The 13,584-nt window shown below is 36.5% G+C and overlaps 1 pseudogene; it reads right to left on the bottom strand.

Moving 5' to 3' along the window:
• Positions 1 to 12,507: 12,507 nt before the first annotated feature.
• On the bottom strand, positions 12,508 to 12,594 carry LOC126732028 (small nucleolar RNA Z102/R77; annotated as a pseudogene).
• Between the last annotated feature and the right edge of the window lie 990 nt (positions 12,595 to 13,584).

Genomic DNA, 13,584 nt, shown 5'->3' with positions numbered 1-13,584 from the left:
AAAGAAAAATTATAAGTTTTGGACAGAATAAGGCATTGTACGGTCCTTAGACTCAAGCCTATGGGGAAACCAACTACTAAAAAAACAAATTATAAGTTTTGGACAGAATCAAGGCATTGTATGGTCCTCAGACTCAAGCCTATGGAAAAACCAATTATTTAAAAGAAAAATTATAAGTTTTGGACAGAACCAAGGCATTGTATGGTCCACGGACTCAAGCCTATGGGAAAACCAACTACTAAAAAGAAAAATTACAAGTTTTGGACAGAATCAAGGCATTGTATGGTCCTCGGACTCAAGCCTATGGAAAAACCAATTATTTAAAAGAAAAATTATAAGTTTTGGACAGAACCAAGGTATTGTATGGTCCACGGACTCAAGCCTATGGGAAAACCAACTACTAAAAAGAAAAATTACAAGTTTTGGACAGAACCAGGGCATTGTATGGTTCTCGGACTCAAGCCTATGGGGAAACCAACTACTTAAAAGAAAAATTATAACTTTTGGACAGAACCAAGGCATTGTATGGTCCTCGGACTCAAGCCTATAGGGAAACTAACTACTAAAAAGAAAAATTATAAGTTTTGGACAGAACCAAGGCATTGTATGGTCCTCGGACTCAAGCCTATGGGGAAACCAACTACTAAAAAGAAAAATTATAAGTTTTGGACAGAACCAAGGCATTGTATGGTCCTCGGACTCAAGCCTATGGGGAAACCAACTACTTAAAAGAAAAATTATAAGTTTTGGACTGAATCAAGGCATTGTATGGCCCTCGAACTCAAGCTTATGGGGAAACCAACTACTTAAAAGAAAAATTATAAGTTTTGGACAAAACCAAGGCATTGTATGGTCCTCGGACTCAAGCCTATGGGGAAACCAATTACTTAAAAGAAAAATTATAAGTTTTGGATAGAACCAAGGCATTGTATGGTCCTCAGACTCAAGCCTATGGGAAAACCAACTACTTAAAAGAAAAATTATAAGTTTTGGACAGAACCAAGGCATTGTATGGTCCTCGAACTCAAGCCTATGGGGAAACCAACTACTCAAAAGAAAAATTATAAGTTTTCGACAGAACCAAGACATTGTATGGTCATCGGACTCAAGCCTATGGGGAAACCAACTACTTAAAAGAAAAATTATAAGTTTTGGACAGAACCAAGGCATTGTATGGTCCTCGGACTCAAGCCTATGGGGAAACCAAGTACTAAAAAGAAAAATTATAAGTTTTGGACAGAACCAAGGCATTATATGGTCATCGGACTCAAGCCTATGGGGAAACCAATTACTAAAAAGAAAAATTATAAGTTTTGGACAGAACCAAGGCATTATATGGTCCTCGGACTCAAGCCTATGGGGAAACCAACTACTAAAAAGAAAAATTATAAGTTTTGGACAGAACTAAGGCATTGTATGGTCCTCAGACTCAAGCCTATGGGGAAACCAATTACTTAAAAGAAAAATTATATGTTTTGGACAGAATCAAGGCATTGTATGGTCCTTGGACTCAAGCCTATGGGGAAACCAACTACTTAAAAAAAAAATTATAAGTTTTGGACAAAACCACGGCATTGTATGGTCCTCGAACTCAAGCCTATGGGGAAACCAACTACTTAAAAGAAAAATTATAAGTTTTGGACAAAACTAAGGCATTGTATGATCCTCGGACTCAAGCCTATGGGGAAACCAACTACTAAAAAGAAAAATTATAAGTTTTGGACAGAACCAAGGCATTGTATGGTCCTCGGACTCAAACCTATGGAGAAACCAACTACTAAAAAGAAAAATTATAAATTTTGGACAGAACCAAGGCATTGTATGGTCCTCGGACCCAAGCCTATGGGAAAACCAACTACTTAAAAGAAAAATTATAAGTTTTGGACAGAACCAAGGCATTGTATGGTCTTTGGACTCAATCCTATGGGGAAACCAGCTACTTAAAAGAAAAATTATAAGTTTTGAACAGAACCAAGGCATTGTATGGTCCTCGGACTCAAGCTTATGGGGAAACCAACTACTAAAAAGAAAAATTACAAGTTTTGGACAGAACCAGGGCATTGTATGGTTCTCGGACTCAAGCCTATGGGGAAACCAACTACTTAAAAGAAAAATTATAACTTTTGGACAGAACCAAGGCATTGTATGGTCCTCGGACTCAAGCCTATAGGGAAACTAACTACTAAAAAGAAAAATTGTAAGTTTTGGACAGAACCAAGGCATTGTATGGTCCTCGGACTCAAGCCTATGGGGAAACCAACTACTAAAAAGAAAAATTATAAGTTTTGGACAGAACCAAGGCATTGTATGGTCCTCGGACTCAAGCCTATGGGGAAACCAACTACTTAAAAGAAAAATTATAAGTTTTGGACTGAATCAAGGCATTGTATGGCCCTCGAACTCAAGCTTATGGGGAAACCAACTACTTAAAAGAAAAATTATAAGTTTTGGACAAAACCAAGGCATTGTATGGTCCTCGGACTCAAGCCTATGGGGAAACCAATTACTTAAAAGAAAAATTATAAGTTTTGGATAGAACCAAGGCATTGTATGGTCCTCAGACTCAAGCCTATGGGAAAACCAACTACTTAAAAGAAAAATTATAAGTTTTGGACAGAACCAAGGCATTGTATGGTCCTCGAGCTCAAGCCTATGGGGAAACCAACTACTCAAAAGAAAAATTATAAGTTTTCGACAGAACCAAGACATTGTATGGTCATCGGACTCAAGCCTATGGGGAAACCAACTACTTAAAAGAAAAATTATAAGTTTTGGACAGAACCAAGGCATTGTATGGTCCTCGGACTCAAGCCTATGGGGAAACCAAGTACTAAAAAGAAAAATTATAAGTTTTGGACAGAACCAAGGCATTATATGGTCATCGGACTCAAGCCTATGGGGAAACCAATTACTAAAAAGAAAAATTATAAGTTTTGGACAGAACCAAGGCATTATATGGTCCTCGAACTCAAGCGTATGGGGAAACCAACTACTAAAAAGAAAAATTATAAGTTTTGGACAGAACTAAGGCATTGTATGGTCCTCAGACTCAAGCCTATGGGGAAACCAATTACTTAAAAGAAAAATTATATGTTTTGGACAGAATCAAGGCATTGTATGGTCCTTGGACTCAAGCCTATGGGGAAACCAACTACTTAAAAAAAAAATTATAAGTTTTGGACAAAACCACGGCATTGTATGGTCCTTGAACTCAAGCCTATGGGGAAACCAACTACTTAAAAGAAAAATTATAAGTTTTGGACAAAACTAAGGCATTGTATGGTCCTCGGACTCAAGCCTATGGGGAAACCAACTACTAAAAAGAAAAATTATAAGTTTTGGACAGAACCAAGGCATTGTATGGTCCTCGGACCCAAACCTATGGAGAAACCAACTACTAAAAAGAAAAATTATAAATTTTGGACAGAACCAAGGCATTGTATGGTCCTCGAACCCAAGCCTATGGGAAAACCAACTACTTAAAAGAAAAATTATAAGTTTTGGACAGAACCAAGGCATTGTATGGTCTTTGGACTCAAGCCTATGGGGAAACCAGCTACTTGAAAGAAAAATTATAAGTTTTGAACAGAACCAAGGCATTGTATGGTCCTCGGACTCAAGCTTATGGGGAAACCAACTACTTAAAAGAAAAGTTATAAGTTTTGGACAGAACCAAGACATTGTATGGTCCTCGGACTCAAGTCTATGGGGAAACCAACTACTAAAAAGAAAAATTATAAGTTTTGGACAGAACCAAGGCATTGTATGGTCCTTGGACTCAAGCCTATTTGGAAACCAACTACTTAAAAGAAAAATTATAAGTTTTGGACAAAATCAAGGCATTGTATGGTCCTCGGACTCAAGCCTATAGGGAAGCCAACTACTTAAAAGAAAAATTATAAGTTTTGGACAAAACCAAGGCATTGTATGGTCCTCGGACTCAAGCCTATGGGAAAATCAACTACTAAAAAGAATAATTATAACTTTTGGACAAAACCAGGGCATTGTATGGTCCTCGGACTCTGACCCATGGAGAGATTACCTATTAAAAATTGGGTTAAGTCCCGGACCGAATGGAAGTCGTGATCTATCCTCGGATCCTCAATTCTAAGGGAACTAACGCAAACGAGTGTTTAGGCTCGGTATAGCCATGCCTCGATCCTCGGACCAGATGCCAAAAACGATTAAGTTCATATGTTACCGAGAACACGGCCAAGCCCTCTAGTCCTTGGCAACTCTCTCGAATGGTTTATTTTAGGTTATTCCTTCTCGGATGACTGCCTCGCGCGCAATACAAGGCATTCAGCTGTTATTACAGTTAGTCTCGTATGTTTAATTTACTGTAGGTTAGTATTATTATGCTTGGCGGTCTCAATAAGTTCTTAATAACAGCTTTTTGTTACAAGGGTTTTTGCCCTAAGTATCATTCAAAAAATATAATAATGAAAAACACCCATATGAAATACATCCATTCACAAAGTAACTACTGCAGAAAAGAAAGAATACGTGGAACAAACAAAATCATCTTTTATTAAAACAAAGAAACAGTACAGCGTACAATGAGGGGCTTGAGTAAGCCTATACAAAAGCTAACTACAGAAGCAAAAAGAAAAAGATACAAGGAAGAGAAAAATCCTTCAAAACTCTGCTCTGGTAGAGATTATGCATGACAAGATGGCCCGCTAACGGAAGAGAAGAAGAAGCAGAGGAAGAAGAAGCAAAAACACCAAGGTAGCCCCAGTGATGAGAAAGAAGAAGAAGCGGAGGCGAAAAGGGATACCAGTGAAGGAAGAGAGGAAGAAGCAGAGATGCTTAATCCCCGCATCAGCTCTGACTCCTACCACGCCGGTGTCATATTAGTAACGCTCGAGAGAGAGCGGATGGTACTGACGACAAGAAACCCCACTGCTGTCGCACCAAAAATCTGACGTGACCAGCACTTGCTTCGGATTTTGACTGAAAGAGATGGAGGCATCGCTCCCACCTTGTGAAAGCGGAGAACTGTCTTGAGCCTGTGTCTCCCCTGTCCTGATCGCGCCATCTTGAGTCTCGGAAGGACCCAGTGCCTTTGGAGCGGGAGTGGTTCCTTCATCCCCACTCGTGCCTCAAACATCACTCTAAGGTTTTATTGCGCTGGAGGTGAAGACTTGGAGCACAGTTGAAGGATTAAGAATTTGAAGGGACTGAAAGATCTGCACGTAAAGGGAGTGACTCCCTACCCTGCTTCTTATATAGAGGGCAAGTAGGTGGCATTTAATCTACGCAGATTTCCAAGAAGCGCTACAGACGAGACAGTTTCTGCTCAACTCCCCACACCGTCTACAATCATAGGATTTGGGTGGCCTCGTGAAGGGGACATATTAAAGACGCGCCTCGGGCACTGAAACGGCAAGGACGCCGCGTGAGTAAATCTAGAGGAATGTCTCATAATCCGGCGCACTTCCCATGCAAATGGAGAGACGCCGACATTAATGAAGTGCAGAGCTGGGCAAGCCATGGTGTGGGCCCAACATCATCAAAACCCTCCTCCTCAACTAAGAGGTCGGGCAACAGGATTTTGAGGAGCTATTGTGGGGCCGGAGAATTTCTGGTCCCGGCCCACTTTACATTAGGGCCCAAGGCCTAAGCCGAGGAGACCTATTGCCGAGGACGCATAGTGAAAGCCCAAAAAGGCCCAAGAATGTGGCCGAGGACGATCTTATGCTCAGCACCCCATAGAACGCCTAAAGAAAAAGGACGAGCTCAGTGCAGGAGCAGGCCAAGGGAAAAAGCTGCTAATACAACAATAAAGAACTCTGCGTTTGACAGGTTCATGCCTTTGACCATGTTATTCAGCTTTTACAACCACTCCCAACCACTCCCAACCACTCCAGGTATGGGTTGATAGGATAAGTCTCAAGTCCAGATAGTGGAACTTACACATGGACACTAGAGGGGGGGGGGGGGGTAAGTGCTAATATAAAAGGGAAGGAGAACCAATGGGGAGGGAGGCAGGTCTGAAAGGAGGAGAATAATGACGTCAAGCTCCTCGGACAAGGTCTAAAGACCGGAACCATTCATGTCGCCATCAGAAGAAGGTCTTGTTAAACTCGTCAGGTTCATCTCCATGCAAATTTCCATAGATACCATGGCTAACCATGGCTCACCGTTGTTCAGTGACCCGAGCCTAGCCTTTCAAGCCCACGCTCTACAAATGATATTGTTCGGGCCCTTAAACGTACGAACCCAATATCTTTCTTGGGTCGTTACAAATCGTGTCCTTACACTTATGTATATGTTTATGAATATGTTTATTACGTTTTGTATAAAATAATAATTTTTAATTTTATATATTATTAATCTTCTATATTTATAAATTTTATATGAAAAATAAATGGTAAATTTGAATTAATCAGTTTATTTATGAAAATAAAAATTATAAAAAAGATTTTAGAGTATTTAAGCACACCCATAGTGGTTTGGAATATTTAATAATAATAATGAAAATCAGGAGCCATAAAGTTGTTATACAATGGTGTGGAAGAGTAATTTGGCTTGGGAAAGATTGAATCTTGAGTGCAAAGAGTGTTTGGAGACCGATCTCTAAGTTGTGAGACATTTTTGTCTAATAATAAGTGTTGGAGGGGAATCAAAGTAATTTGGAGTGTAGTTTTTGGTGGAAAAGGTTTGAAAAAGGTATAGAGGCAAGGTTTAGTTATGATATAGCAATATTTCTATTTTTTGGAGCTCAAAATAGGTAGGAAATTAAAGAATCACATATATGATTTAGGAACAAGTACGTTACCATTAGGACTTAGGAAGCGTTGTCTTGGGAGAATAAAACCAACTTTAGGTCCTACAGCATTGTTGTATTTCGTTGTTCCATATTTCACAAAATTTTAAAAATGGTAGAAACACAAGCAGTATGCCTTTGTTTCATTTTATAAAAAAGAAACTACATGTTTTTTTTTTTTTTTTTTCAAAATATGCATATCTTTGTTTCATATTATAAATCTTGATTTTTCATTCATTTTTAATTAATTTTAGCATTGAATATAGTGAAGATATTTAACAATTGTTAACGATTGGTACATTGCACTAGTTAGCGAATAGTATTATAAATTAATAAAAATAAAATAAAAAATTGTGCGAAGTACGGGTTAAAAACTAGTATTAATTTAATTTTAGTCTTGTAAATTTCTTTTGAAAAGCGTACGTCTCATCCCCCCCCCCCCCTTTTTGTTGGTAAAACAAAATTTCATTAAAACTAAAAATTACAAAGTCTAGAGTATACTACACCCCAAACATCAGCCAAAAGCTGATACAAAATACAAGAAGGAGGACTAGAATGTAAAACAAGAGAGTTTGGATTATGGATTCCCTCCTTAGCCAAAAGGTCTGCTCAATGGTTCCCCTCGCGGTGGATGTGCTCAATACGGACTTCCTCAAAACGCTGGAGGAGTAACCTGCAATCAGTAATGAGACCATTATAAGGATGAGTTGAGTCCAGATAAGCACTATGAGATTTGATAACATCAATGACAGTTTGGACATCAATTTCGATCAAGAGCTTTCTAATATTTAGGTTCTTGGCAAAGATTAGTTGTTCCTTTTTATTAGAAGGCTTATTCGGATTTAGTTTTTTTTTTTTTTTTTTTTTTGAGAAACAAACTAACTATTAAATACACACACACTCAATTACATTCTCTCACCAAGCTCAAACACATTACTTTACCCAAAGTACCACTACAAAAGGACCTAACTCTTTAGTGAAGCTTTAAGCGATAGAAAATAGTTAAATTGCGTTCATTGTAACATAATGCACTAATTTTTAATCAATTTGGAACATGATTAATGGAACACACATTGCTGCATGGAGACCCAAAATTATGCCACATGGAGACTCATGATGATCCTAAATATCCCAAGTCTAGAGTCTTCCATACCACATGTTGAAGAAAATAGGGATAGTTGGGTTGGGTTGAACCCGACCATTTAGTACAAGACCCAACTCGGTTCCTTAAACCATAATTTCTGACCCAACTCAATAATTGGCCCAATCCAAAGCCTCAAGCCCATTTAGATAAAAATGCAGCCAACCCACACCCCTTCAACTCACTCTCAATCAGCACCAAGCCCAAATCTAGGCCCAACCATTGAACCCAAATTGAAATACTAAAGCCCATAATCAAATTTTCTCAACCATAGAGCCCAGATCAGAAATGCACATCAAGCCAACATTAGATCCACAAGCCCAATCTCAAAATCAAACCCATTCAACCACGTAGGCCCAATCTGAAATCCATACAACTCCCAGCTCGCTTAAATAAAAATGCACCAACTCACTTAAATTTAAACCCAACAATCCCAAGGTTCAAGCCCTTAGAATTATAATAAAAAAAGGGTTTCTTTCAACATTCATAAAATTGTAAAATGACGATACTTTTACACTTTATAAGAATTTAACAATTATGTTCCTTCATCCTTATTCTCTTTGCATCTTGTTGCATGAGAAAGATTCTTGGATAAATTGCAAATATGGGCTTGTTGCCATGCTATGGAGTGAGGTTAGCCTTTGAACAAGCAATTTAACGTTTCCAAATAAATATGTGATCTAAGCATGTCTACTTGCATAGTTCCAAAACAAAGTCTTTCCAAATAGGCAATTGCCTTAAATAGTGAAAATTAGGAATATTTTCAAAACATGGTACTATTCTTAGATTGGTCGTCATGAGTTGCCTAATATCTTTTCCACGCGTAACTGAATTTCCTAATCCATATTAGTTCAAGACATATGCCTATATATTTACTCTTAGTTAATAATAAAATGAGTTAGACATAAGTGACCAACCACATCTTAAAAACCAATATTTTGTGACAACTCTTTAAAAAATAGAAAAACAGATAAAAAAAACTCACTCACACACACACAACATCCAAGCGTCCACACAAGTAACACATTTAACATGCGAATATTGCTAAGAACCCCAAAAATGGGGGTTGGCCTGAAAATCTAGGGTTTGACAAGCACGTCGAGATCCATGGGCTGTGATGTTTGTCAATTAAATGGCTCTCTTGCATAATGCTAGATCTTGTTCCATGTTTTTTACTCCATATGGTTGTAATAGTGTGGCTTGTAATTGTAAGTTGTCTTCATCATTATTTTCTACATGTGCAGATCCATGTGTTTGGTTGGAGGAATTGCCTCCCTGTTTTGTGTTAGTTGCATTTGTGATGTACACACACTATAAAACTATTCCAGCAAACAACCATAAGAAGCCATCAATGATTCCTTATCATCCCATTTAAGATCAAAATCAAAGACTGAAATATATAGACAGAAACGAATAGTGTCCAAAGCACCCTATACTATAGCTATCATATATTGTTTCCTTCAATTTATTGTTATTTTGAAGTATTTTGTTGATTTTTGAGATAGGACAGAGTGTAAAGTCACATGAGATATCTGTTTAAAAGAAAATTGAGTTTTTTTAGAGATTGATTAGAATGGTAGTTTCCCAAATAATTATTCATTGGTGCATTACTCTGTTATTTATGGGTCAAATAGTTGAGTCAATAAAGCAAAAATTATCTCATAAAAAACTAAAAATATATTATGGAAAAACTTGATTTAAATTCAATTTGTAAAGATAAAAATTTTAGATTTTTATTACTTAATAATATATAACTTATTCAATTTTATATGAAAGATAGTACCTCAATAAAACTTAGTATATTGAAAATTTTGAAAAATATATTGAATTAAGAATTTTTGACACATTTTTTTAAATTGTCTTATTTTTCAATTTAATCATTTAACTATAATAAATTTTGAATTTAATTATTCCTTCAAGTTCCTCCATACAAAGAAAACAAATAAAAATTGGATAAAAGTGGAAATGAGGACCATATTAAAAAATGAATGAAAGTTAAATGACTAAAGATAGATTTTTGAACAATTTAGACGACTTTGATTGTGATTGGACTTATTTATATGATTTTAGACATTCTTGTTTTGTTTTCGGATTATATGATATTGGAGTTTCCTTTTCAATTAGAACTTTTAATGTGTCTGTGTAAGTTGTGGGGAAAAAAAAGAGAGAGACTTGAGTCATTAGAGAATCAAGTGATAACTTTTGAAAGATTGATAATTGTCAGAGACTATGCATTTAGATCATACCCAAAAATAATAATTGATGGTGTCATTAAATTAAATCCTTCTATGGAAAAAAATTATTTCATGAGTCAGTTTTATAAGAAATTTTTCACAGTATGAGTTCCACACATGTGGATCTCATATGTTGTGAGGGAAATGTTTCATGAGTCTTTTAAGCAACCTATGGCCACCTCTAAATCCCGTATTTATAATAGTTAAAAATATACTTTATCCAAAGAAAGAAACACGATTCCAATACCATATTTGTAAAGTGTTTCTAGTAATCCATTTTTATAGAAAATAATCATATCTTTTACCTGTTCTATTTTTTTTTAGTCTCCACTTTTATACTCTACCAAACAATAAAATTTATCAATCCATCTCTCAAACATTTTCTCTCTCTCTCTCTCTCTCTCTCACTTTCCTGCCCAACCAAACGCAGTAGTAGCCGACAGTGCATTCAGGTCACATTCAAAGAATTAAGAATCCCAAGGCCCTAGTTCACATGGTTGCCAGTATTACCATTACCTGACCTTTCAGAAGCATGACATCAAGAATTAAGAACCCAAAGGCCCCAGTTCATATGTGCTACAATATTGCAGGTCGTAAAGATATATGTTTTTTTAATCTTTTAGAAGTAATAGCAGAACTGTATTTAGGTGTACAACGTTATTTAGATTCATAAAATTTGATAGCTTCCATGTTTTGCAAATTCACTGCATGTCAGTGAACCTGGACTACGTACCTTTTATTTTCAGAAGCCGAAGCAGTAACACTTAAAATGGATTTTAAGGGCCAACCTCCAATTAACTCAGAGTGTCATATTTGATAGTCATCACTCATCACAATAACTATTTACTATTCTTTTGTCACTATCATAGAAAAGATGAAGCCCGGTATATAAAACTATTCAAAACATTGAAAACAATCACATCAAAAAGTTAAATTAAATTAATAACTTCAAAAACAATCTTACAAGTTACAACTTATAATAATGTAAAATGTTTTATTACAATGCACGATTAGAACCACCCCCCCCCCCCCCCCCCCCAAAAAAAAAAGAACAGTTTTTTTAGAATTGATGGTTATTAAACATAAACCTTTTTTTTTGCTAGGTATATGTGAGATGTAGGGGGTACCGGAAACAAGAAATTGCAAATTACACAATCGCCGGAAGTATTGTCATAAATTTTGATATTAATGAGTTTCCAATTCCAGCAACTTCCCTTTTGCAAACTTTTACAGTAGCTACCGGTACTTCATGCTGGTATACCAGTATTTTTTAAATGGGTTTGAAGGCCCAACCCCAGATTAATCTAGGATTAGGATTTGACATCTGATCACCATGCAGTGTTCCATGTGAGTTTCAAGACTTCTCTGTGGATCATGAACAAGTCCTAATCGCTCCCATTTGCCTTAATATACTTTTTCCTTCACTAGTGCATCATCTATGAGCCGTCACGTGTCAACTCTGCACGTCTTTTACCTATGGGAATCTCACACTTCAGTGTTGTCTAGCACCATTGACAATACTCCTTTGTTGGAGTTTTTTTTCCTAGGATCGTTTGTGTGAGCTTTATGGGCTTGCCCTGTGTAATAAACTGTCTCTGCTCCAATTCTTGAGCAGTTAATATAACATATAGAGATATACTTAACACAAAATGCCTAAGCCCAATGAGTTTGAACTCAACTATGTTATATTAACCACATTCTTCTTATTATTATTCAATACGAAACTTTACTCATACGTGTATACTGAACAATTCATCTAGTACTGCCCTTCTTGAGTGTGTGTATATGTGTGGGTGTACATATATATATTATATTACTCTCTCTCTCTCAACACTCTTGCTTTTATTTCTACCTTTTCTATCTCGTCAATATTGGAACCATCTCATTATTAGGATGATCATATGGCTCCATTTAGTCCCATCACAAACCTATCATGTACAATATATTTAAGGACTTTTTGCTATACACCGACTTTAATAATTGGAGATGGAAGTTAGGACTCATGGTAAAAATAAGGAGGATCAGGTATTGTCCAAATTTTTAAAAGCCATCAAAGCATGAATAGAAATTCTTGAAAGTTTTCACCTATATATAGAACCAAATTTTAAATGCTTGTATATTGATTTATTTTCTTTATATATATATATATATATAAAATGATTTTTTTCTAATCTTGTAATTGACATTAAGCATGGAAAAATTAATTGTTGTTTACACGTTATATACTTATATGTTATGTGTAGGGATGGCAATGGAGCAGGGCGGGGCTGAAGGATGGGATCTTCACCCCCGCCCTGCATGGATTTTTCTTACCTCATCCCCGCCCCTTAAGGCCCCACGAAGACCCGCGAAGCCTCGCCCTACAATCAGCTAGAGCTAATACATGATTGATGCCATCATATCGGCAATCAAACCAATAGGGAAACATATTCCTCATCATCTCATTCTCCATTCACCACCTCATATTTCTAACATGAAAATTCAAAAAAAAAAACCCAGCTCATAAAATAGATATGGATTTTGACAAGCATAAAGAAGCAGTGTTGTTAAGCAAAGTGAAATCCCAATGGGAATTCCAAGTGTTAAGAGAAAAGGGGGGGTGTGTGTAACTAGGTAACAGAACAACGGCGTACTTGATTGCCTATGAATGTGACTATGACGGCATACCTTATATTTTATGATAGCCAAATGCCTACACAAAAACAATGACACAAACACAAATATTTAGAGCCTCAGACCCGTACCTCATTTATAATAAAAAAATTTATATTATGTTCATGATGAAAAGTAAGTTGAGAAAGACGTATGAATCATGAATGAAATCAATAATTCAATAGTATATACATTTGTTTCTAATAAAGATAAAAGAAAACGTTAAAATTGGTATCTTATTTCCAACTTTACTAGAGAGAAAAAATAAATAGAAAGCCATGTTAGGTAGAATAAAATGAGCTAATGATATTTTTGTTTAAATAGTAGGGTTTTAGGGTATGAGAAAATTACAATTTAACCCTTATTAATGCGGGACGGGGCGGGATGGGGATGGGGATGGGGCGGGGCGGGGTGGGTCTAAAAAGTATAAGCCCATTCCCGCCCCGCCCCATGGTGCGGGTCTAAAATCTCGCCCCATCCTCGCCCCACCACCTTTGCAGAGCGGGGAAAAACCGCATGGGGCGAAACGGGGAGGGGCGGGTCAAGTGGAGCGAGGCAAAATTGCCATCCCTAGTTATGTGACAATTATACTTTTGTTTTATTTTTTTATTGCTTACATTAATAATAAATTTATAAAATCAATTTAGTTTCAACTTTATCTTTTAATTAATTAGTGTTACCCCCCTAAATTGGCTCCACCACTCCATAATAAATCTAGTATAACATTCAACTTATTTTATATACATTAAGATCAAGTTATATTTTGTATTTATATGAATATAGTA

This window comes from Quercus robur, chromosome 5, assembly GCF_932294415.1.
Source record: "Quercus robur chromosome 5, dhQueRobu3.1, whole genome shotgun sequence".
Taxonomy (NCBI): domain Eukaryota; kingdom Viridiplantae; phylum Streptophyta; class Magnoliopsida; order Fagales; family Fagaceae; genus Quercus; species Quercus robur.
The sequence above is the reverse complement of the archived record's forward strand: the minus strand, read 5'-3'. Positions and strand labels throughout refer to the sequence as shown.